The sequence below is a fragment of the Lagenorhynchus albirostris genome, chromosome 13, assembly GCF_949774975.1.
Source record: "Lagenorhynchus albirostris chromosome 13, mLagAlb1.1, whole genome shotgun sequence".
Lineage (NCBI taxonomy): Eukaryota > Metazoa > Chordata > Mammalia > Artiodactyla > Delphinidae > Lagenorhynchus > Lagenorhynchus albirostris.
Window position 1 is genome coordinate 62,902,190 of NC_083107.1, and position 25,480 is coordinate 62,927,669.

General features: G+C 37.7%; 1 protein-coding gene across 1 annotated transcript in view; it reads right to left on the minus strand.

Moving 5' to 3' along the window:
• Nucleotides 1–17,632, minus strand: part of RASGRP3 (RAS guanyl releasing protein 3) — a 103,686-nt gene extending 86,054 nt beyond the window's left edge. The window contains exon 1 of the mRNA XM_060169272.1: nt 17,411–17,632. The gene's annotated coding sequence lies outside the window, so the exon portion shown is untranslated. The remainder of the gene's footprint in view (nt 1–17,410) is intronic.
• Between the last annotated feature and the right edge of the window lie 7,848 nt (nt 17,633–25,480).

The window sequence follows — 25,480 nt, forward strand, 5'->3', positions numbered from 1 at the left end:
ATCTATATTTTAGTGGTCAGAAAAACTACATTATCACTTGGAAGAATGGTCTTGTTTCCCTTTACAAAATAAGAAAAACAGTATGCTTGTGTGTTTTTTAATTTATAAGATATTTAAACTTAAAAAGCAATAATGCTCATTGTAGCAAGTCAAACAATACAGAGATACACATAAAGAAAATATATTATTATGGAACCCCTCTTTCTCACTGAGATAGCACACACCTATGAGAAATGTATCTCATACCTACATACATACACATGTAGGGTTCTATTTTTCAATTAAAAATTAATCTGTAATTTGATTTTCCCCCATAACAGTGTATCATGGTTATATATATTGGCTCCAAGATCAAGAATACAGATTTAATTTATTCTTTTTAATAGTTTCATACTCCTTCACAGTGTAGTTATATTATAGTTAATTCACCTTATTGCTGAACACTAAAGATGCTCCCAGTGTTTTGCCTCTGTAAGCAGTGTTACACTAAACATTCTAGCACATATATCTTAGTTTCTGGTGCTTTTATTTCCAGAGTATAGATCTCCAAAACTGGGATTATTGGGATTGCAAAGTTATTCATTTTACTATGCATTCTCATTTATTTTCCCAAGACTAAACTAAAAGCAATGCAAGAGTCATGGCCTTTAAAAGACTGATAAATGTCAACTTAGAGCATCAAGATTATTCATTATTCATTTTCTGAATCCTATCCTACCAGGCATATTAACTAAATCACTTGTATTGAAGATATTTGCCTGCTTTTCATGTAGAATAATATTTTTTTAAAAAAAAACAAAGCATCTTAAGACAAATTGACTAAAATTGGCCAAAGTTAAAAGCTGGAGTCTATTTCTCTCTGGCTAATCCTTATTATCTGCATACACCAAAAATTCCATGAACTCTAAAGGCCATTCCAATTGTAAAATCAACTGCTGATTGATTTTTTAAAGTGTATGAGCAAATGTGAACTGATAGAAAGAACAAAAATGTTAAGGTTGGACTAGAAATTTTGGACTATACTTTCAAAGCATGCAATGGTACTAGTGTGAAAAGGGGTCTCATGCACCCTCACTTGTTTCTATCTTATTTTCTGGACTGTGGCTGTAGTAACTGAAGAGACACCTCTTCCACGTGCCATCTCAGTGAGGCAGGAATGGGGCCCACAATCCAAACATAAGGATAGGAGCACCCAAGGTCTGCAACTACACTCCTCCTGGCGTGGGGTGTTTATCACAAACCACCTCTTCTGATTTATATGCTTTCACCATGTCGTTTGCTTTGGGACTTTGGAGTGAGAGTTTGGACTATATTAGTCTGTAATTTAACAGCATATATATTCCACATTACCATTAACTAATATGGCTATACCAGCCAACACATTCTAAGACACAAGCGACTGAGCATAGGGTTCCCTGCCTTCAGGAAAAAAAAAGTTATATTCAACATAAATTAAGGGAAAATTGTTCACATTACCAAAGCATTCTTTGTTTTAGAAAGCCACTCATTGCAGGATTACAAGAAATATGTGTACCCCTGGTGCATTAAAAATGGCATTCGACCAACCAAAATTCAACTCATATTATTCAAGAACACATTTATTAAGTAAAATAAACATGAGTCCGGTTTTGGACCCAACTTACTGGCCTAGATGGTCTGTGTCCTTTCCTTCAGAACAAAAAATTAGGCAAGCAATTCCTAGCATCCTGTGGTAGACAGGCTATTTCACAACCCCTCCAGGGATGCTTAAAAGTAACCTGCTAAAAATAGCCCCTCAACTCTTATATTCGTGTCCTCAACTTCAGGGCCAAGTGAAACTATAAATTGCCTGAAATATGTCCCCTGCATTCTAATTCCATAGGACTACTATTAGCTGAAAATCCCCAGTAATCTTCCTGACAATTCCAACATTAATAAACTTTTCCTTTTTTAACCATTTTCCAAACTAGTAGGACAGGCTGAGCAGTGAGTGGTGAGGATGTTGGCACATTGGAGAACTGGGAAATCAGGATTCTCATACCCTCATCAGCCTCTCACTAGCTAAGTCACTTAATCCTTTAAGTACAGAAGGTCCCCGATTTACCATGGTTCGACTTACAAATTTTTGACCTTATGGTGCTGTGAAAGCTATATGCATTCAGTAGAAACCGTACTTTGAATTCTGAATTCTGATCTCTTCCCAGGCTAGCAGTGTGCACTCCGATACTCTGTAGATGCTGAGCAAGCTGCACCTCCCAGTCAGCCCCACAATCACAAGGGGAAACAACCCATACACTTAACGACCATTCTGAACCCCTACAATCATTCTGTTTTTCGCTTTCAGTACAGTATTCAATCAATTACATGGGATACTCAACACTTGGTTATAAAATAGGCTTTGTGTTAGATAATCTTGCCTGACTATAGGCTAATGTAAGTGTTCTGAGTATATTTAAGGTAGGCTAGGCTAAGCGATGATATTCAGTAGGTTTGGTGTATTAAATCCATTTTCCACTTAACGATATTCTCAACTTATGATGGACATATTGGAACATAACCCCCTTGTAAGTAGAGGAAGATCTGTGTAAGATTCCTCAACTGCAAAAGGGAAATGATAATATCTGACTCAAAGCATGGCTGTATGGTTTGGAAATAATGCATTGCGTTGCATTTCAGACTTCTAGCCTATTAAAAATATTCAATAAATGCACAAGGATATACATAAGACAAGTTCAATACAACACTTGTAATAACAACAATAAAAAGGAAACAACCTAAAATTAAGGGAGATTGATCAAAATAATCACAATGTATTATCAATGCTGAATAAATCATGCAGTCATGAGAAGGATGGATGGGAAGATGGCTTTGATGTAATAAGTGAAAAAAGCAAGCTGCAAAAAACAGTAAGCAAAAATGATTATTGTTTTAAGCCAACAAACAACCCCCCAATGTATCTAGCCCCATTTTTATTACAATCGTTTATGTTGTCAAATGCATAGAAAATATCTGCAGTGACAACAAGCAATAAACATGTATCTACTCTGAAGAAAAAAGAAAGAGGATTGCAAGTCTTTCCTCTTTTATACTATTCATTTTGATATTGAGTACATTCACTTATAATAAACTCGCAGTGCATTTATAATTAAAAATGAAAGACAATAAATAAAGAAATGAGAATAATTAATGTAAAGCACTTAGCAGAATGCCTAGCGGGCTTGGATGAATGGTGATTATCATAGTTACTTCTGTCCAGAAGCAACAGAACCCCTTAAATAAAACAAGTTTACATGCAATCAGGTATGTTCGTGTGTGAACTCAATCAGTATTTTTTTTAAGGGGTTGATTGCTATGTTTATTGTGGTGATACGTATGGATGTATTACATATGTCAAGACATCAAATTGTGTATTTTTATTATATGCCATTTATTATATGACAATTACACCTCAACAAAATTGTTTATAAAAAGTGGAGCTAAAATTTGCAACTGTAAGAATATAAAAGATGGGAGCCTGAGATTGGAATTAAAGGTTTCTAAGATCTTTATGTTATTCAGAAGAAGATTTCTTTATGTTATTCGGAAGATGTTAATATGAAGATATTAACATTAGGCTTTACTAAATCAAATATGTATTTAAAATTTTTAAGTATAACTAATAAAAGAAAAGAAATAGATTACATAACTCTCAAAACACTAGAGTGGAGAAATTGGAATACAGAAAACTTGAAAAATCCAAAAGAAAGCAGGAGAGGAGAGAAAAAGAATAGAAAATAAAAAATACCTCAACAACCACAGTGTTGATTGTCTGAATTCACCATTAAAATGCAAAGACTATCATTAAATAACAAACAAAAAAGATGGATCCATTTTTAATCCATTCAGTTCCACAGGTGTAGGATATGTGTGTGTATGAGTGTAAGAGTATGTGTATATGAGTGTATGTGTATGTGTTCACACACACAGATAAGAGGATCAGATAATGCTCCCTGACTCAACTTCTTTTAACTATTTTTCTGAAGCCTTAAAACTAATTGAAGGATACCCAAAGCAATCTACAGAGTCAATGCAATCCTTACCAAATTACCAATGGCAATTTTTACAGAACTAGAACAAAAAATCTCAAAATTTGTATGGAGACACAAAAGACCCCGAATAGCCAAAGCAATCTTGCAGGAAAAAAATGAAGGGGGAGGAATCAGACTCCCTGACTTCAGACTATACTACAAAGTGACAGTAATCAAGACAATATGGTACTGGCACAAAAACAGAACTATAGATCAATGGAACAGGATAGAAAGCCCAGAGATAAACCCATGCACATATGGTCACCTTATCTTTCATAAAGGAGGCAAGAATATACAATGGAGAAAAGACAGCATCTTCAATAAGAGGTGCTGGGAAAACTGGACAGCTCCATGTAAAAGAATGAAATTAGAACACTCCCTAACACCATACACAAAAATAAACTGTGTGTGATTCCAAAAATCATGTATGTTCACCATAAAAAAAAAGAAAAGTATAGAAAAGCACAAAGAAAAATAAGATCAGCTCTAATCATACTGTTTTTAAAATTCTTATTTCAGTGTATATTTGTGGTCACCTGCCAATGGTCCCCAGTGATCCTCACATGCCCTGTGTTGTCCTTGCTGACTAAAGGCTGACCCAGGGCTGGCCCTGCATGACTACTGGAATACAAGAGCAGCAGTGGTGTGTAACTCCCAAGGCAAGGTCATAAAAAGCATTCCAGCCTTCATCTTAGTCAAGGATCTCTCACTCGGAAGGAAGTCAGATGTCATGTCATGAAGATATTCAAGCAGCCTACAGAGAAATCCAAGAGGAGAGGAACTGGGGGTCCCAGCCAACAGCCAACACTGACCTGCCAGCCATGAGCATGATGTGCTTCAAAAGTAGGTCTTCAAGTCCCTACTTCAGATCAAGTCTTCAGATGACTGAAACCCCACCTGACACCTGATTGCAACCCACTCTTTAAAGGCACTTAGTTTGGGAATGACTTGTTACACAGAAATAGGTAACTAATAAATATCTTTCCTATCTTTTATAAAATTTAAAATGGGCATATAGATTTTCAGTCTACCTTTTTAATTTATCATGAATATTTCCAATGTCAATAAATATTCTCAAAGATTCCAATGTCATCAAATATTCCTCTGAAACATGATTTGTCCCATGGTTGCACAATGTTCCATCTTACTTACATAGTATATTATATTATGTCTTTTTTTTGAGACTGAAAGAGCATAAAGCTTTATTTAATGGCCAGAGAATGGAGAAGCAGGAATCTAGTTCACAAATCAACTTCTCTTTTAATATATTATGTCTTAAGAGCAGATATTTGGAAAACAATGTCTCAGTCCTAAAGAATGAAACCCCAGTGATGGTAAGTTGGTGGCGGAAAAAAATACATATATGAGTAGAAATTCTGTATACCTTATTAATATTTTTATTCATTCTTTCACCAAACATAAAATTAGTATATTGGTGTGTAATACTTTATAGCAGGTACTCCACAAAAGATAAAAATGATTGACAGAATTTAGGATCTCAAATCATACCTGGGCAGCACTTGACATGTGTCTCAACACCTACCTTAGCACCAAGTGCAGAGTAATCATGTTATACCTTGTATATATAACTGAGAAAACATATCTGCTCCTCTATCACATTTAAATTTGTGTCTTAACGAATCTCATTACAAATTATAATGTCGTGATGACTCACAACAAATGATAAAAGTATTACTTACACACTTATTATACATAGTATCTGGTTCCCAGAGGGAATTTTTAAAAAATAGCTTTATTGGGACATAATTCACATACCATACAATTCATTGGTTTGGGTATATTACATTATTATTATTTTTAAAATGTGGTAAGATATATGTAACAAAAAATTACTACTTTGACCGTTTTTAAGTTTACAATTCATAAGGATGTTACATTCACAATGTTGTGCAAGCATTACCATTATTTCCAAAAGTTTTTTACCACCCAGATTAGAAATTCTATAACCATTAATGAAGAATTCTCCACTCATCCCTGCCCCCAGCCTTCAATAACATCTAACTTGCTTTCTATCTCTATGATTTGCCTATTCAAGTTATTTAACATAAGTGGAATTACACAATTTTTCTCCTTTTGTGTCTGGATTATTTCACTTACAAGACACATCCATGTTGTAGAATATATCAGAACTTCATTCTTTTCTATGGCTAAAGAACATTCCATCATATGTATATACCATTATTTGTTTATCCACTCATCTGTTGATGGACACTTGGATTGTTTCCACTCTTTGGCTATTGTGAATAATGCTTCTATGAACACTGACCTACTCCAGAGGGAGTTTTTCAAAGCACAAAACATGGCTCATACCTCAAGGAATTCATAATTAGGTCGATGAGAGAAGGAACTCCTGGAAAATTAACTATATAGGCAAATAATGGCTGAATAAATGAAAGAAATACCACCAAACATCATGTGATTAAATATATTAGACAATTAGTGTGTTATAGTATTTCAGAAGAGGTGATGTCACAGAAGACTAGCGATGGTTTTATCAAAGAGAGCACATCTGTGCTGCATCTGGAAGCATATGCAGGCTTTGAATTGAGAGAAAGGAGGGGGGTGGCATAACTCTAGCTGGCCAGATCAGCACAGGAAAGTCTGGAGGGAGACTTTGGCGGTCTCAGCTCAAGCCCCTCTTTGCTGAAAACTGCCCCCATCTGCAGGATTAGTATAGTGACCCCCCACTCCCAAGGCCATAAATGACTAGACAAGGTATTGACACCTGAGGCAAGTATAGGTCAACTGGATAATTAGATTCTTTCTCAAGAGAATTTGGAATTTAGAGCTATCAGTGCTTGAACAAAAAGGACAAACAGGAGCTAATGGACATCCTCTTTCTCCCTGTCATGGTGAAGCAGGGAAAGATGGAGAGAGAGAGAGACAGAGAGAAGCAGAACTTCCCAGGAGGAGTGGAGGTAAGGAACCATCAAGTTCTCCAGTCAGGTCTCAGACCCTTTATCAGCTGGTTTCTGGAGGGAGGCCCCTGCCAGTCTCAGCTTCATTACTTGTGCTTCTGTGAGATACACTTTTTCTCTTATAACCACTATAGCTACTTTGAATGTATTTCCATTCATTGCAACTTGGCTAAGATCCCAAGCAGTTTGGCTGCCGAGCGTTTAGCTAAGCGACTCCATTTTTTTTTTGCGGCCTCGGCATCCATTTTGTTCGGCTAAGTGGCCGTCTGGGTGCCTTAAACTGACCCTCGCCCCTCATACAAGGGCATGCCCTAGAAAACAGCCAGAAGAATCACAGTTAACTTCCTGCTATGACTTCCCCAAGAACCCTCGTGATCAAAGTCTCCCCTACCTCCAAGAGCCCTGTGTCCCTTTGTTAGGAGCCCCGTGGAGCTTACCAAAACCCTGCTCCTTTTGGTTTGAATTGAGCCTTAGCTCAGGAACCCCAAAGCATTCCACCCACGGATTCTACCCTAATATAAGCGTGTGCCCCATGTCCTGTCCCTTCCTTGACCTCCCCCTCCAGGGCTGCTGAGTACTTCCCCCAGGATAAACCTCTCCATTTCAGTTTCTCTTGTGGTCTTTTGTTTTGCTCACCATCCTACACCTGGGGCTCTCCTTAACAAATGTTAATTCAACGAAGTCACAACAACCCCCAAGACAGATTACAGTTGGTCAGTTCTTCTGTATCCGTGGGTTCAAAAAATTTTTTTTTCGGAAGATCCCAAAAAGCAAAACTTGAATTTGCCATGCGCTAGCAACTATTTCCATAGCACTTCCATTGTTTTAGGTATTACACATAATCTGAGATGGTGATTTAAAGTATAGTATGTGTAGTTTAAACGCAAACACTATGCCATCTTATGTAAGGGACTTGAGCATCTGAGGATTTTCATACCAGCAAGGGTCTTGGAACCAATCCCTGTAGATAGAGAATACTAAGGGACGAATCTGCTCCCAGGCGTGTGGAGAGTTGAATGTGTGGGGAGGGGGGACCCTGAGGGAAGGAAATCAGGTGGAGTGAGTCCTTGAATAAGGGGAAAAGGAGCAAACATAGAAGCAATAGTGACGGTAAAGGAGGAATGGGATAATCTCAACTCACCTGTACGTCCCTGAATTCTCTTGCTGATTTGTGAAATCAATCAGTGGCCCCACTCAACTCAGACTTCTTGACCTTGCCTAAAGACCAGTTAGTGCCTAACCTTGCCACCTGCTCCTCGTTTACTAGTGATAAGGAAAAGCAGCAGTAGTATCTGCAGGATCCAACAGCTAATGGCGCTCACGAAGGTATGAAAGACTGACTCGGAAAGCACACTCCACACGCAAAGGTCAGTTGCACACGCCGCCTCCCTCCCCTCCTTTTTCCCCTTCTGGAAGCTGCACAGGAAAATTTAGAGAATGACCCAAGTCCTGGTTCCCCCGTGCTCTGCCTCCCCACGCCCGCCCACGCCCGCCCACGCCCCCAGAAGGACGGAGCAAGCTTGTAGAATTCTCTTTCTCAGGTGTCCCTACATTCACTTTCACTGCAACCTTTCTCTACCTTCATCTCTTCTAACCTCTCTGCCAAATGTGACTTAGGAAAATCACGCCCTATTTAGGAACCAAAAAAAGCTCCTAATTATGGCTACACCCTGAAGAGCAGCGTTAGAGGTACTCGGTCCTAAGGACGGGGGAAAAATAGGAGAATCCAAAGTTTAGAAGTTAAAATTAGACACAAATGAAAAGGCCTTCTCCACCTAGGCGTCACACAGATAATAAGGCCGTCTCCTGAGAAAAGAATTCCATCTATTTCCTCATTCTTCTCCAGTGAAGTTGCTTTCCTACTGACATTAGCAAAGAAGATAAATACAATTTATGTTTTATGCTTGTCCCGGCATCTGATAGAGCACCTGGCACTTCCTAGATTCTCTATCAGTGCTTTTGCTTTGGGTAGATGGAGATTGTAAGTTGATTCAATATATTATTTTTCTGTTTAGGTTAATTATTCATGTATTATTAACGTATAAATGTAATGTAGTTATTAACATAGTATTAGTGCATGGTATAATGTATTAATGTAGAAATGATACATTAATAGTTATATTTCATTGTAAATGCATTGGAATAATTAATACACATTTATAATAATTATAATGATTTAAGCATAATAATTTAATGTAATACATTGTGAATACGTTGTAAATACACTGTAATGATTTCATTGTAAGTATATGAGATATGATATTTTAGGTGCACACACCAGTCACTCTACAACTTTGCTTCTATGGGAAAAATGAAAAGTTTATTCAGAGGGCCAAGAACATTCTTAAAAACAAGCTTTTGGAACACTTCCAATCTGTATATCATGCAATGGATGGTCATTATTTATATTTTAAATGTCTTTAACTTTTATTTTGATTTTAGAATTTTCTGATTGCTTTAAATCTAGCTCCGTAACCAAACCTTCATGGAATAAGAAATGAACCCAAAATATGATCATTTCAGTTGGCTGTGACTCCTTGCCAGGACTTCAGAAGCCCTTGTTTCCAGGTCTCTTGCTATTGGCGGGGCCTTAAGAACCTACAGTGTCTTTTAGTTTTATCCACTTCCATTGGTTCTATTTTTGTATCTCCATACTTAGCACACAGAACTATCTTTGTCACTCCAGCTGACTGGCATGAGAGTCCCCAGGGCATAGTAGTTATACAAGATTATTGAAGCATACTTCCTACCCTTCAAATAAGACAATGCAGACTGCAGAAAAGACATCAGAAATGGTCACAATGGTAGAAGAAGTGTGTGTGTGTGTGTGTGTGTGTGTGTGTGTGTGTGTGTGAGTGAATTGCTAAAGATTTCTTTGTACTAAGTTTTATGCATTATTAAGAGCACAACATCTATAATGCTTTCTAGAAGTTCATTTTAGGCTGTGTAATATCTGTTACCATGTCTAAATTCACTTGGAAACATCATGATAAAATAAAGTTTCTTATAATCATATAACCCAGATTTCAAAAATTGAGTTTTTTAAAACCTCTATTACCCTTATTCTCAACTGAAAAATCCATCGTTACTCTCAGCATTCCAGTTGATCCAACGAACAGTTGGACTGTTCTAAGAGGCCAAAACTTAGAAACTCTCAATCCTTTGCTTGCCTTTCAGTGATTCAGTTTTATTTGATACATGTAAGAGTGGCCTGCTGAGTACATCAGAAAGAAGACTGTGAGTCCTGAACAGACAGCAGAATCTCTCAGCCCAAACTTCACATGCCATTCATGTAACTGCATAGCACTGCAGTTCTGCTGTTGAGATTTGCACTGCCCACTCCAGTAGCCACTAGGCACCTCAAGCCACTGAGCACATGAAATGAGGCCCGTGAACCGAGATATGTAGCAGGCATAAAATACACCCTGGATTTCAAAGACTTGGACCAAAGAAGAAGGTAAGATATCTCATTAACAATCTTTTATATTGATTGCACGTCAAAATGATAATGTTTTGGATATATTGGGTTCAACAAATGAGATTCTTAAAACTAATTTTTACCTGTCTCTTTACTTCCTTAATGTGGCCACTAGAAAATATAAAATGACATTTGTGGCTCACTTTATATTTCTACTGGACAGTGCTTAGTCTAGAGGCCTCCACAATAAATTGCATGACCAGTAATTAGTCTTTCAGATTGGAAGTCAGAGCCGCTGCAGAATTTTATTCCAAATTGGGCTAATCAGAGGAGAATATGACCAGGAGTAAAGATTAAAGCAGCCTCTCATGTTTAGTTTTCCCAACCAAAGCATTTTAATAATACCCAACAGGAAAGTTAAGTCATGTCTAAGGACACAAGTCACTGGTTGAGATACTGATAAATGTCACTGCAGTGCACGTAGTACCTGCCTTACTTAGCTCTTTCCCAGTTGATAACACATCCTTCTTTTTCATCTCAGTCGTTGTTAACTGTACTCATTTCATAGCACGGAAACAAGAGAGGGAATCATGAATTCACTTGTTTTGACTTTTTGTTGTTGGTTTCCCCCACCATTGCTGTTAAAATGAAGACAAGGGATCTTTTCACAGAAAATAGAAACGTGAATTTGATTTTTAAAAATTTAATGGAAAATAAAACTTTTAAGATTCTGTGTACGGGCAACAGGGGGCTAGTTATTATTATAGCAGCATTATAACTGGACACGTCATGCACGTGGAGAAGTTCACACTGACACTGAATATTAACATACATCAAAATTCATTCCCAAATCACTGATGTGGGATTACCAGATTACTGAATTAAAAACACATTGGGGGTCACTACTGCCAGCAAAGAGTTGTGTAACTGCTGGTAAAAACAATAGTGATTTCAGGAGTAGATTGAAAACAAAACAATAATATCTTTGTAATGTTCTGAAATTGTTGCACTAATAGAACTAAGACAGGCTCCATTGCATTTCCCAGTCTGATTTGCTGACCATCTTGTCTGCCCATAATTGTTTTCTGCCATTCATTTCCTCCAATTGTCAATTATTGCTAAAACAATTATGAAAAAAACAAGTGTCTGTCTTTGTTTCCTGTTGCCCATGAATACAGTGAAGTCATAGACCAGACTAGTGCATCATAATCTTTTCCATTACAATGAATTATGCTGTCACAAACAGGATACAGTGCTTTACTGGGCAAAGAAGCCAAAATGGGGTTGAATTAGCACAAACCTGACTGTCAGCCATGACAGCAAGAAATTAGAGCACTGGGACTTAGTTTTCCACTTTTTCAAAATATACTGGTTTTTGTACCTGATTATAAAAGTACATGGATAGACCTAGAGACTGTCATACTGTCATACTGTCATAGAGTGTCATAGAGTGTCATGACATACTGTCATACTGTCATACTGTCATAGAGTGACGTAAGTCAGAAAGAGAAAAACAAATATTGTATAATATTGCTTATATGTGGAATCTAGAAAAATGGTACAGATAAACTTATTGGCAAAGCAGAAATAGAGACACAGTTGTAGAGAACAAACTTATGGATACCAAGGTGGGGGAAGTGGGATGAATTGGGAGACTGGGGTTGACTTATATACACTATTATGTATAAAATAGATAACTAATGAGAACCTACTGTATAGCACAGGGAACTCTACTCGATGCTCTGTGATGACCTAAATGGAAAGGAAATCTGAAAAAGAGGGGCTATATGTATATGTATAACTGATTCACTTGGCTGTACAACAGAAACTAACACAACATTGTAAAGTAACTATACTCCAATACAAATTAAATAAAAAATAAAAGTAGTACATGCTATCCCAGAGACAAAGTAGAAGATAAAAATCACCATTACCTCACTGACCAGAGATTCTTATTGTTAACATTTTGGTGTATGAATTTTTAGTTCTTAACTCTTTTTCATATATACATTTATAATTTTTAAGAAAATGAGATCACACCATGTACATAATTTTTTGTCTTCTCTTTTTCACCTAACATTTACTACAAAGAGTTTCCAATGCCATTAAATATTTTAATGTAGTTTAATGGCTATTTGTAATTTCATATTGTGGGATATTATTTGGCAATTTCCTTATTTTGTATATTTGTCCAAAATTTGTCTGTTTCAAATAGATAAACTTTCTTTTACATACATTTTTGCCTCAATCTATGAATATTTCCTTAGGATATATTCCTAAAAGATAGACTATTTACTTTTTTATGTACATATATATATATTTTTAAAATTTATTTATTTTTGGCTGTGTTGGGCCTTCGTTGCTGCACGTGGGCTTTCTCTAGTTGGGTGAGCGGGGGCTACTCTTTGTTGCGATGCGCGGGCTTCTCATTGCAGTGGTTTCTTGTTGTGGAGCATGGGCTCTAGGTGCACAGGCTTCAGTAGTTGCAGCACGCAGGCTCAGTAGTTGTGGCTCACGGGCTCTAGAGCACAGACTCAGTAGTTGTGGCACACAGGCTTAGTTGCTCCACGGCATGTGGGATCTTCCTGGACCAGGGATCGAACCTGTGTCCCCTGCATTGGCAGGCGGATTCTCAACCACTGCACCACCAGGGAAGCCCCAGACTATTTACTTTTTAGTAGAAAAAATATTGTGTATTTTGAAATAAATATTTAGAATAAAATGTCTAGGAAAATTCCTTAACAATCAAGGCACAGATGTGCATTAAAAATTTAATAACCGAGCTTGATATACGTACCTTCCTAACAGGATAAACAAGTGAAATATTTTCAATGATTACAAAGTTTAAGATAAATCTACAACGGGTTATCCGAAATGCCCTTTGGGCCAGCCAGCTGTAAAAGTCTAAGTAATTCCACGAAGTCCTTTTCCAGAATCTTTTAGCACAACTAGCCTCCAAACCCTTTAGGAGCCCACAGATGATTCTGCAGTGATTCTGTGACCTCTTAGTTTCCTAAAGAGCTTGCTTCTAGCGGCTGCCTGCACTGTCCCTGACCTGGGCTGAGCATTGTTACCTGGTTCTGCCACTAGAGGGCAGCCAAGGACAGGGAGAGGTGTTTAACCCCTTTCTTGGTCCTGTTTTCTCTTCGGTATGGTATAATCTTTATTTCATAAGATAACCGAGGAGAAATCTAAAAATGAGGCACTGAAGGGAAAAACAATTTAGGTAATAAATATACAAATAAGTAAAATCAATAAGAAAATCTCTGTGTATAAACTATTCCCGTTTCCTCAGAGAGATTAACCAAAAGGTGCAGAATTGTGAGGGCTACCGTAGTGAGGAACAAAGACCAGGCATCTGGTTAAAAATTGGGTTACAGCATGAACAATTGTGCCCTTAGATCTTTGCAGATGGAGAAAGTGAATCCACAGCAGATACATTCTCCAGGGGAATGAGTGGGTACATGGCTTTGAGCTCATGCACACCTGGCTTCCATTTTCTGTCTCTAGCTAGGTAACTAAGGACAAGTCCCTTAACCTCTCTGAGCCTTAGTTTTCTCACTTATACAATGTGGCTAGCAATGGAACCTGCCCATAGGTGGTTGTGAGCACGAAATAAGAGAATGTATATTAAAAAGCTTGGCATATAGAAAATTCTCCATCAATGTTGGCCGTTGTTATTATTTCCAGCCCTCACCTTTCTCCTAAGCTGTTTCCCATTTCCAGCTGTCCACTTACTATTTCTACTTGATTATCCCATCATCACTTCAAATTTAATATGTCTGAAAATAAAATCCTTGCTTCCCTCACTAACTCCCTGACCTACTTCTATCTCTTTGGCTATTTCTTTGAATGGACTCTACGTAAAACATAATATCCTCTCTAACACTTCTTCTCCTCCTAAAACCATATCCAATCAGTTTACAAAACATGTGGGATATGTTCTCTAATGTGTCCCCAATCGGGATGGTTTCTTTCTCTCTGTTGTCACCAGCACCCAGACCTTGGTGACCTGCTCTTTGCCCCAGCAAGTCCTGCCTTGAATGGGCAGGTCTTATTGATGTCACTTCCCTTCTCAAAATCCTCAGTGACTCCCCAGGGTCTTCAAATTAGATTCTAAATTCCTTAGTCTGGCATTATTGTCCCACTGCAGTCTGACTTCAACCTCCTCCAGATGCTTTCTTCTTGTTCTGTATGGGCATTGCCCCTGCTCCTATCAAGCTGGTTGACACAGAGTTCGCTGGTAGGGTTGCCAGTAGTAAATAAAAAACACAGGACACTCAGTTAAATGTGAATCAGATAAACAACAAATATATTTTGTATAAGTATGTCTCATGCAATACGCCTCATACACACCAGTGAAATAGGACATACTCTTACTAAAGAAAGTATATGTCGTTTATCTGAAATTCATATTTCAGTGGGAATCTTGTATTTCATCCAGCAACCCAAGTATCAATACATTCCTATCTCTTCCCATGCACACAGCTCTGTTCTTGTCTTGGATGCCCTTATCTCTTGCCATACCCATGAGATCTCCCTCTGCCCTTCAAGGCTCAGCTCAGCCTCATCCCTCCATGAAGACTGCCTGGATCAGGCCTTCCTTATCTGTACTTATTATCTACATCATTCATTTCGTTCCATATATAGTATGCCTTGTGTTCTGTATAACTCCCACTCTCCAAGTAAATGTTGAGTTTATCAAAGGTAGAGAATGTATTATAAGTAGGAGAACTTAACAGATATGCTTTGGTGGTGTGGTGCTGTGCTGACCTGTAATATAGGATGTGAGAGGATGAGAGCACAGGAGAAAGAGAACATCCAGAGGCCACTAATCTGGATTTAAGGTGCTCATAGACCCACAAAAATCAATTTGCAATTCCCCATCCTTCCATAGCATCAGGCCAGGTGGGTATGGCTGCCTGGCCTTGGCATGCTTCTTCCTACACCCCACCTTCAATACATCCTACAAGTTGTGGATTACATTGGTGACTAAATTTCTTAAAACTCCACTCTATCTGAAGAGTAATCTGATTTCACTTATATTTCTATGTGAGAGTCGGGGTGGCTATACTATGCAACCTGTAAACATATAGTGATTATAGGAGTTATGCAGGAAATGAAGAAATAAATGACTATTTAATTAATAGAGAAGCTAAAAAAATTGGCAATTTTTTTTTCAGAATTAGCTAACTCTAATAACGTACCGTATTCTCAGGAGCTTGAGAATACATCAAGAAAGCTATGAAACTATTAAGCCATTCCCAAGAAATCTATTTTAAATAACTGGCATTTCATGGATACATTTATAAGCATCTATGGGCAACCAGAAACCAATGACCAACAACAAGACTTTTAAAAGTGAAAAAATACATATTCTTAGAATAAAATACATAACTCATTATTTTATCTATTATTTAAACCTTCAATAGTGTTTAAAACATTTTTATTCTCATCATGTAAACATATGAATGTGTCAAGTGAGAATGTTGTTTTGAAATTATAAGAGGAAAGGTTCAACATGAACAGAAATCAGGATCACTGTAAGCAATGTCCCTATCGCTGACCCACCTGGAGTAGCAATTAATTAGGTTACCTCAGACTTTTCTTTGTGGAAATAATAAAATGGATTCAGCACTGAATTCAGGACTTTGTAGCACCGGAATGTCCTTGAAACAAGGGCTAAGAGTTTGTTTTATTTGTTTCTTCAGACCCATCATATTTGTCCAGATTAATTTTATTTTACTCTATTTTTTACAACCTAATTTTAACTAAGAAATATCGCTCTTTCTACTCAAGAATATTATACTTTGATATTTCCATGGAATGAATTATAATTTTCTAATCAGAAGAAAATAACCCTTAAATTCTTCCATGAAAGAGAACAGCCAATGCGATCCACATTGAGACAGAACTGAGCCTTGGCCTCCTGCACTAGTTGCAATCTGGCTGGCTCAGCTTTTCTGGCTTCCAGATTTGCTATCTTCTTAAGACAGATTCTAAACATACCAGTCTCAAACTGGGATAAGCCAAAATAACAACAACACATTTCCTTTGGCTCTTCCTTTTCAATAAACCACCAGAATCTTATTCCTTTGGTTGACATCATGGTGACATTAATCACGTTTCTCCAGGACACGAATGTGGATATTATCAGCGGTGAATGCAAATACGGTGCATCATCTAAACAAACGTACTTGTTTGATGGCAAAGAACGTTAACAGAAGTTGGAATGTCTCTAGGAGCTTTACAAGTGTTTGTGGGCAGCATCAACTGCTCTTGGATTTAATCCATTCCCTTTTGACCTTTCCACTTCCAAACCCAGGGACATTTTTTCAGGTCACTCAAAAATATATGTTGAATGAATGTTTTGAAATAATAACTTAAATGTAAATAATTATTGTGAACAGTTTCTATCACTGGAGCTGTTAAGTGCTGTTTTTTGTGCTTCTAGAGGGTTTTTCTTGGTCTGAAAATGAATGTTCAGGAGAAGCTCTGTATTAAAAAAAATTTAATCTTTACATAATTTTATACAAAATTTAATTTTTGGTTAAAATAACTTTTCTAAAATAGACCAATTTTGCTTGAGGGCCTCTGTATTAAATATATTCTAAACCAGTATTGATACCCCCAAAATGGTATATGGATCACTCATCAGCACTTTGAAAAGGGTAGAAAAACAGACAAGTATCAAGAAATTATTTTTCAAAAATGATCTTCAATGAAATTATGTATACTGTTTAATCCCCTGGTGATAATGAAACCAAAGAAAACTTAGTGGCTATAAAGCTATCTTAAGGAAACAACTACTTTAAAAACATTATTGTTAAAAAGCGAAGATGTCACAAGTGAGGCTGATTTCCACATTTTTTCAGAGATATAAGCAAAGCTTATGAGCTCTTCATGAGTGACCGCCCTCAAATTATATGCACCGTCTGGGGTTAATATCCACAGTGCATAATATGCATGTAGACACAACAATAGACAGTCTTAAAAAGGACACTTACCTTAACTCGCAGGTGTGGAATCATTTCAAGGGCATCCCTCTGTTGAATCCTCTCTTCTGCTTCACCAACCCGTTACAAGTTTCTCTTCCACGTATCTAAACACCTAGAGATTCCTATTCTCTCTTCTAAAATGCTGCGTTCACCTCCATTGCCCAAATCCAGTTCAAAAATGGGGAGAGTAAAAAATTCGAATTTGCAAGCTGTTTACGCCTAACGACGACAGCGAAGCTGCTAAGCTTTGAGCTCACTGAATTAAAGGTTGTTTGGCTAAATGGCAGGCACACTTCCTTCTATTCTTTCTGAACTTAGTTTTCCTGCCTCCAGCGGAGCTTTTTCCTTTCCTGGGCTATAAATAGGCTGGTCGTAAGAGTCCGGAGGAAAGAAGAAGGCAGGAAATACATTTGATTTCAAAAAGCAGTCTTAGGGTTGTGTGTGTGTGTGTGTGTGTGTTTCTTTCAAGTGAACACCAATAAACAAGTTAAGGAAAATTCAGCTTTGGTGCGTGCACCATAGTCAATATTTTCTTTGATTTCCTATAACCTCAGTTTGGCTATAAGCTGTCATTTCTCATAAGCAAAGCTTGGGTTTAGAGATGTATTATTTTCTACAGACCATAAGAAAATCTACATCTAAGCCTTCATTTTTCAAAGGATTGCCAAATAAATCAAATTTTCTGGGGGAACTGAGGAAAGGGGTAGACAAGGGGGGTTACCGTAGTTGTTTCTTTTCATTCAAAAGGAGGTGAAGCAGTACTTTTTGAAGCAAGATTCAACAAAAGGAAAATATCAGGTGAACAAGAAAAGCAGATACTTTTGCTTGGATGAAAATATGACGTCGAATTTATAAGCCAGTCAGCTATTTGTACTAAATTAATAGATTGTGCACAGTCTTGCTACTCAAAGTTGTTTAACTTCTCTTATAATTATATGCAACACAAAGTAAAATAAAAATTAGACGTCATTTTTCACATGTCAGAATGGCAGATCAAAATTTTGGATATTGTCTGCTACCATTGAAGTGTGGAGAAATAAGCATCTGTATAATAGTAGATGGGAGTGTAAACTGGCATTGACTATTTGATAGAGGGCAATTCGCAACCTCTTTCAAAATGTTAAGTGCACATACTCTAACAAGATACTTAAACATGCTTGATTCTGCAAAGCGGGAGTGGAGATCTAGAAAGGGGGAACAGTTTAGTTGCTGATATACATATTTTGTGCTCTTTTAACTTTTTTATTTATTTATTTTTATGCGGTATGAGGGCCTCTCACTGTTGTGGCCTCTCCCGTTGTGGAGCACAGGCTCCGGACGCGCAGGCTCAGCAGCCATGGCTCACGGGCCTAGCCGCTCCGCGGCATGCGGGATCTTCCCGGACCGGGGCACGAACCCGTGTCCCCTGCAACGACAGGCGGACTCTCAACCACTGTGCCACCAGGGAAGCCCTCTTTTAACTTTTATACTGTGTATGCCATGCTTTAAAAACTTATTAAAAGGTAGAATTTTTAAAACTGTTATTACTTAAGTAATAAATAATAACATAGGATTCATAGGATTCTATTATCTATTTATTATCCATCATCTATCTGTCAATCATTATACACTTACCGTCTCAACAAGCTTTTCTTTTCATTGGTTTACATTGGGTAACGCTTTAAGAAGCAACCCTGGAATACCCAGGAATCTCTTTGTGGGGGAAGGGCTGAGTACTGAGAGCACTGTCCACAGATCAATAGCATCAGTAGCACTTTGATCAGAACCTCCAGGGCAGGGCCCAGCAATCTGTATTTTAACTCCAGATGGTTCTCATGCTCACTAAAGTATGAGAAGCACCAGCCTATAGAATTATTTTGTTTGTTTGTTTATTAGTATCCCACCCTCTGAAAAGAATTTGAGAGTACAGCTGGGTGGCAAGGGTTAATAATACCATACTGCATATTTGAAAGTTACTAAGAGAGGAAATCTTAAAAGTCCTCATCACAAGAAAGAAAATTTTTTGTAACTATGAATGGTGGGGATGTTAACTAGACTTACGGTGGTGATCATTTCGCAATATACACAAATATCAAACCATTAGGTAGGTTAGGTAAGTTATATGTCAATTATACCTCAATTAAAATAAGCAAAAATGAATGAAAATGAAAGGGTTTGAGACAAGTGATTTTATTTTGTGGAAAAATAAGGATAACTTTAAACACTTAATGCCAGTGACTCCTGTTTAGAAGGCTAGAAGAGTTCTTACACATAAAGGTTAAGAAGACATACTAATTTCCCAGTTACTTAGGAGGAAACTATCTAAAGCAAGGCAAAAGCAGTGGAAAGAGCAAGCTGATGGTATTTAAGGGAGAGACAAAAGCACTCTCTCATTTGGGGTTAATCGTAATTAAAAAGGATGAATTCAAGGCAGAATTTACTAATGTGGATGTTTGAAAATCGTTGCTACCTGAAATAAAGCAAAACAAAGAAAATATGAAGAAATTAAAAGTAAAGTCTCTAAATGCAGACAAAATATTCCACTCCCTATTTTTGTTTAGTAATTTGATGACGGTTTTCTGAGCCAGCCGTTTTTTGTCCGTTCGTAGCCTTAATGCAAAGCCCTATCTTTGAGAAACAATAGGTTGAACAATGAGCGCAGCCCCAGCTGGTGAGGGAAAAGCAACAGTATCTGCATCCCAGGCACAGATGGGGAGGAAAAGATTTCTTTTAAAAAAAAGAGAGAGAGAGAGAAAGGAATGAATGACCTCGTTGTAACAGCAGAAAGGAAGAAGGAAGTCCACGGTGGTCAGGATATAACAGCTGCAGTGTACTGAAGTGGCTAAAAGGTACATGAGTTGACTTTGGCAGAAAAATGACTGGCAACGGGGTAATAAGTTTCTGGGAGCAAACCACCCTCCCGTGTGCGAAGAATGAACTCTTCTAAGAAACTCCGAGTACAATTACCAGGCTTTCATTGTTCTCTGGAAACTTTCCTTCTCTTTTCGTGGGGAAATATTTTACTTCTCAAAAAGAACAACTTCACAGAGCTCCCCATATAGCCCATCTCTAGGAACGAAGCATTAAAACATTTATGGAAACAGAAAGGCTCTGTACTCTTCATCTAAAATTAACGATAGACTCTCTTAAAAGGCATTAGGGGAAAAAGCCAAAGGCCTCGCAAGGAAAGGTAATGTGCAAATTTCTTCAACTGCTTTGGTTTTGCAAGTGGAGGAAAATACATTTTTTTATTGCAGTCATCTACAAAGAATTTCAATGTATACAATACAAAGGAAACCCAAGCAAAAGTCCTCAAGGAAAATGTGAAAGAAGTCTGCATATTATTTCTCAAATGACCTGAATGCACTGCATGTATCTGAGCCTGTGTGCCTTGCAGGTATTTTTTTAAAAAGCCTGTCTTCGTTCACAAAGTGCAGAAGTTCTAGGTATTACCAAATTGTGGGGAACTGTGTTCCTTTGACTTGAATTGTTGTATCATACTAATAAAAATAAATCAGAGCTGCTGGAATGAATAATCAAAAGGACATCAGTAAAGGATGGGTCTCTAAATTTTAGCAGGAACATTGAAAAGCTGGTTGAAAGTCAGGAATGAGCTCTATGTTATAAAAATAAAATATAAAAGTTAACTCTTTGAAGGAATTAGAAGACTTAGTGGGATAAAGGTGAAACTTTTCCATTAATTTCCATAAATTTTGTTCATCAGTAGTTTATTTTTTACTTAGCCTAATAATGTTAAAGTTACCTTGCAAAATTACAGTAATCCTGGCACAAATGAAACAGTTCACAGTATCGCCCAGCAGAAGCCCAGCCTTGGTTAAAATTCAGTGGAGAAATCTAAATTAGACTGCCCTCACTGGATTTAGCTTTGGACTGGATTGGTATTCTGTCAGTTTGCCATGCACCTAAAATAAAACAGCACTAGTTTCCGTGTAATGATGATTTAAAAAAAATGATCTTGAAACTCTCCAGTTATGAATGTCTAGAGCTTATCAGTTTTGTCAAGACTAAAATCTGATGTCATAATAACTAAAGGAAATTCTAACTGGTGTTGTAGTAAAAGTTTTTCTATTAATTTTAAAACATGGACACTTTCATTTTATTGTTTCTGTCAGTTGTGTGTTCTTTTGGGGAAAAACCTTTGGACTCAACCATACGGTGGTTTGTGAAGCTAATCACTGGTGGAGGCAAGAAGAAGCAAAACCATCACTGGGAGGAAAATATGCAGAAAAGAAAACAGATCATTGTAGGCACAGTGCATGGCACACTTCTGAAGACAGAGGGAGATTGCCATGGGCTCCAAGAGCATTGGTGCCCAAATATAACATTTTGGTGCAACATTTGGAAAGAAGGGAAGGAAGTAGGGGAGAGAACATGGCAGTGAAATTGATTTACCTACCTAAGGTAAAATTTATTGCTTTGGCAGACACTCTAGTCTAGTGGAGGCCAAGAGGTAGGTTGGTTGCTGATTTAATAGTTCATACAGGTTCCTTGCTTACACAATAGATTAGTTTGAATTCATAATAGAGTCAATATACTCCATAATCCCCTGAAACATATGACTATACAATTAATGAAAAAACTATAAACTGAGTTTATATTGATGTTGTCAAGGTGAACACAATCACAAGCTCTAGAATCCTAATATAAATGACGGGGTGCAGGGCTTCCCAGGTGGCGCAGTGGATGAGAGTCCGCCTGCCGATGCAGGGGACACGGGTTTGTGCCCCGGTCCAGGAAGATCCCACATGCCGCAGAGCGGCTGGGCCCGTGAGCCATGGCCGCTGAGCCTGCGCGTCCGGAGCCTGTGCTCTGCAACAGGAGAGGCCACAACAGTGAGAGGCCCGTGTACTGAAAAAAAAAAAAAAAAAATTACGGGGTGCAAATTCACACCAGTTAGATGCAGCAAGTTAAAATAACTGAGTCTGATTTAAAGACCTAAATGTAAGGCCAGACACTATAAAACTCTTCAAGGGAAACATATACAGAACACTGTATGACATAAATCACAGCAACATCCTTTTTGACCCACCTCCTAGAGAAATGGAAATAAAAACAAAAATAAACAAATGGGACATAATGAAACTTAAAAGATTTTGCACAGCAAAGGAAACCATAAACAAGATGAAAAGACAATGGGAGAAAATATTTTCAAACACATCAGTGGACAAAGGATTAATCTCCAAAATTTACAAGCAGCTCATGCAGCACAATATCAAAAAAACAAACAACCCAATCCAAAAATAGGCAGAAGACCTAAATAGACATTTCTCCAAAGAAGATATACAGATTGCCAACGAACACACATGAAAGGGTGCTCAACATCACTAATCATTAGAGAAATGAAAATCAAAACTACAATGAGGTATCACCTCACACCAGTCAGAATGGCCATCATCAAAAAATCTGCAAACAATAAATTCTGGAGAGGGTGTGGAGAAAAGGGAACCCTCTTGCACTGTTGGTGGGAATGTAAATTGATACAGCCACTATGGAAAACAGTATGGAGGTTCCTTAAAAAACTACAAATAGAACTACCATATGACCCAGCAATCCCACTACTGGGCATATACCCTGAGAAAACCATAATTCAAAGAGAGTCATGTACCACAATGTTCATTGCAGCTCTATTTACAATGGCTGGGACATGGAAGCAACCTAAGTGTCCATCAACAGATGAATGGATAAAGAAGATGTGTCACATATATACAATGGAATATTACTCAGCCCTAAAAAGGAACAAAACTGAGTTATTTGTAGTGAGGTGGATGAACCTAGAGTCTGTAACACAGAGTGAAGTAAGTCAGAAAGAGAAAAATAAATACCATATGATAACACATATATATGGAATCTAAAAACAAAAACAAAAAAAAACGGTTCTGAAGAACCTAGGGGCAGGACAGGAATAAAGAAGCAGACATAGGGAATGGACTTGAGGGCACAAGGAGGTGGAAGGGTAAGGTGGGACAAAGTGAGAGAGTGGCATGGACTTATATATACTACCAAATGTAAAATAGATAGCTAGTGGGAGGCAGTCGCATAGCACAGGAAGATCAGCTCAATGCTTTGTGACCACCTAGAGAGGTGGGAGGGAGACGCAAGAGGGAGGAGATATGGGCATATATGTATATATATAGCTGATTCACTTTGTTATAAAGCAGAAACTAACACACTGTTGTAAAGCAATTATACTCCAATAAAGATGTTAAAAAAATAAAAAAGATAAAATAAAATAACTGAGTCTTCTGGTTGTAGCCAATGTGACCCAAAGACTGTCCCTTGCTGGCTTTGAAGAAGCAAGCTGTCATGTTGTGAGCTGCTTCTGGAGAGCACCACGTGGCAAGGTACTGACGCAGCCTCCCTCCAACAGTCAGCAAGAAACTGAGGCCTTCAATCCAGCAGCATGCAAGGACTGGACGCTGCCAACAACCACATGGGCTGGAAACAGCTCCTTCCCAAGTCAAGCCTCATATGAGACCAAAGCCCCAGCTGATAACTTGATTGCATCCTTGTAAGACTCTGAATCAGTGGACCCAGCTATTTCATGTCTGGCCAGGCAGGCTAAGAGAGTCTCCTATCAAGTTGGTTTATAGTCATGTGTAAGGTCATCATATACACATAACCATGTATATTCCATCACCTTTGCTGCATTCTATTAGTGAGCAGGAAGTCATAGGTCCTGCCTATACTCGGGGGGAAGGGGATAAAAGTGTGTGAATCCCAAGAGGCAGGGGATCATGGTGGCCACCCTAGAGTTTGTCTACCACAGTGGGTAACCAACCTAGAAAGAAGAAACAAGTAGACATAATACCAAGTGGATTTCTAAAGGATAGTGAGGACAGTGTTATCCACAGGCAGAACAGACAAAACAACTTAATTTTTCCTCCTTCAAAGCAGTGGGAAGTGCACTGCCTCAACAGAGAAGCAGGTCATCTCTCCACCATTATACACTCTTGAGCAACTCAGTAACCTAAATGTTCTTCTGCTCCAACTCTGAGGTCCTTTCAGTTCTAAGCTTCTGTGACTTTGGACCTGCCCCTTCAAGCCTCTCAAGACATTTTGGAATGTCACAAATCCTGGCTGTATTCATACAATGCATTTGGTGACCATTGTGTTACTGTTGAAACCTTAAAATGGGGGTGGGGGCGGGGAAGAGCATATATAAAAGCTTAATCCCTTAGAAAACTTAAAAGACAAATCAGTTGGGGTGTTACTATCTGATCCAATGTTTGATTTTCCACTTGAATGTTTATATTTCTAAAGTATGACATCATTCTAAAAATACATGAAGATAAAACTATTAGACAATTCACTTTGTACAGACAAATTTTGGGCTAAAACTATGTTCTCCGTGGGGAACAGATTACATTTCACGTTACATCCAAGTAATATTGAGTGTATCAAAAATTACTTTGGCAGTATAAATTCACAGATTCTCAGGGTTAGATAGAGCCTTCACAGACATTTATCTAAACATCCATCTAATGGGCAAAAATCCTCCAGAACATGAAGAACAAATTGTCTTATTAATGTCTAAGTAAAAAGACTGTCATTGCACATCCTTGTGATATCATAAATGTAAATGACTATTAAAATTATGAATTTAATCTGAATGAGGCAACTCCAAATTGCTTTGCTCACTAGATAAATGACACTTTTTTTCTTCAGACAAAAAGTTAAATTCTAAAATATATGATATTTAAAAGTATATTCACAGTTATTCTTGTATGGACAGACTACACGATGAAATGAATGCTATAAATGTTCTCCAATACTTCCTTGAGAACACATTGAAAGTTGCAAGTCAGGTTGAAACTAGGAATGCTTCATTTCCATCTAGAGGCTGAAGAGGGATAAAAAGTTCAAAAAGGAAATGACATTTTTAGAGCTATATGAGATCAGAGTCTCTCAGAGTCTGGATTTCAAAACACTAAACACTAAAGCCACATTTTTGGAGATAGCATCACATTATAGCTCTTTATTATATGGCTTGCTCAAATACATATTAATGCACAATTAATTCTAAAATAAACCACATGCTACAGATTGTATTTTATTTGGACAAGTCCAGCAAAATGCTTT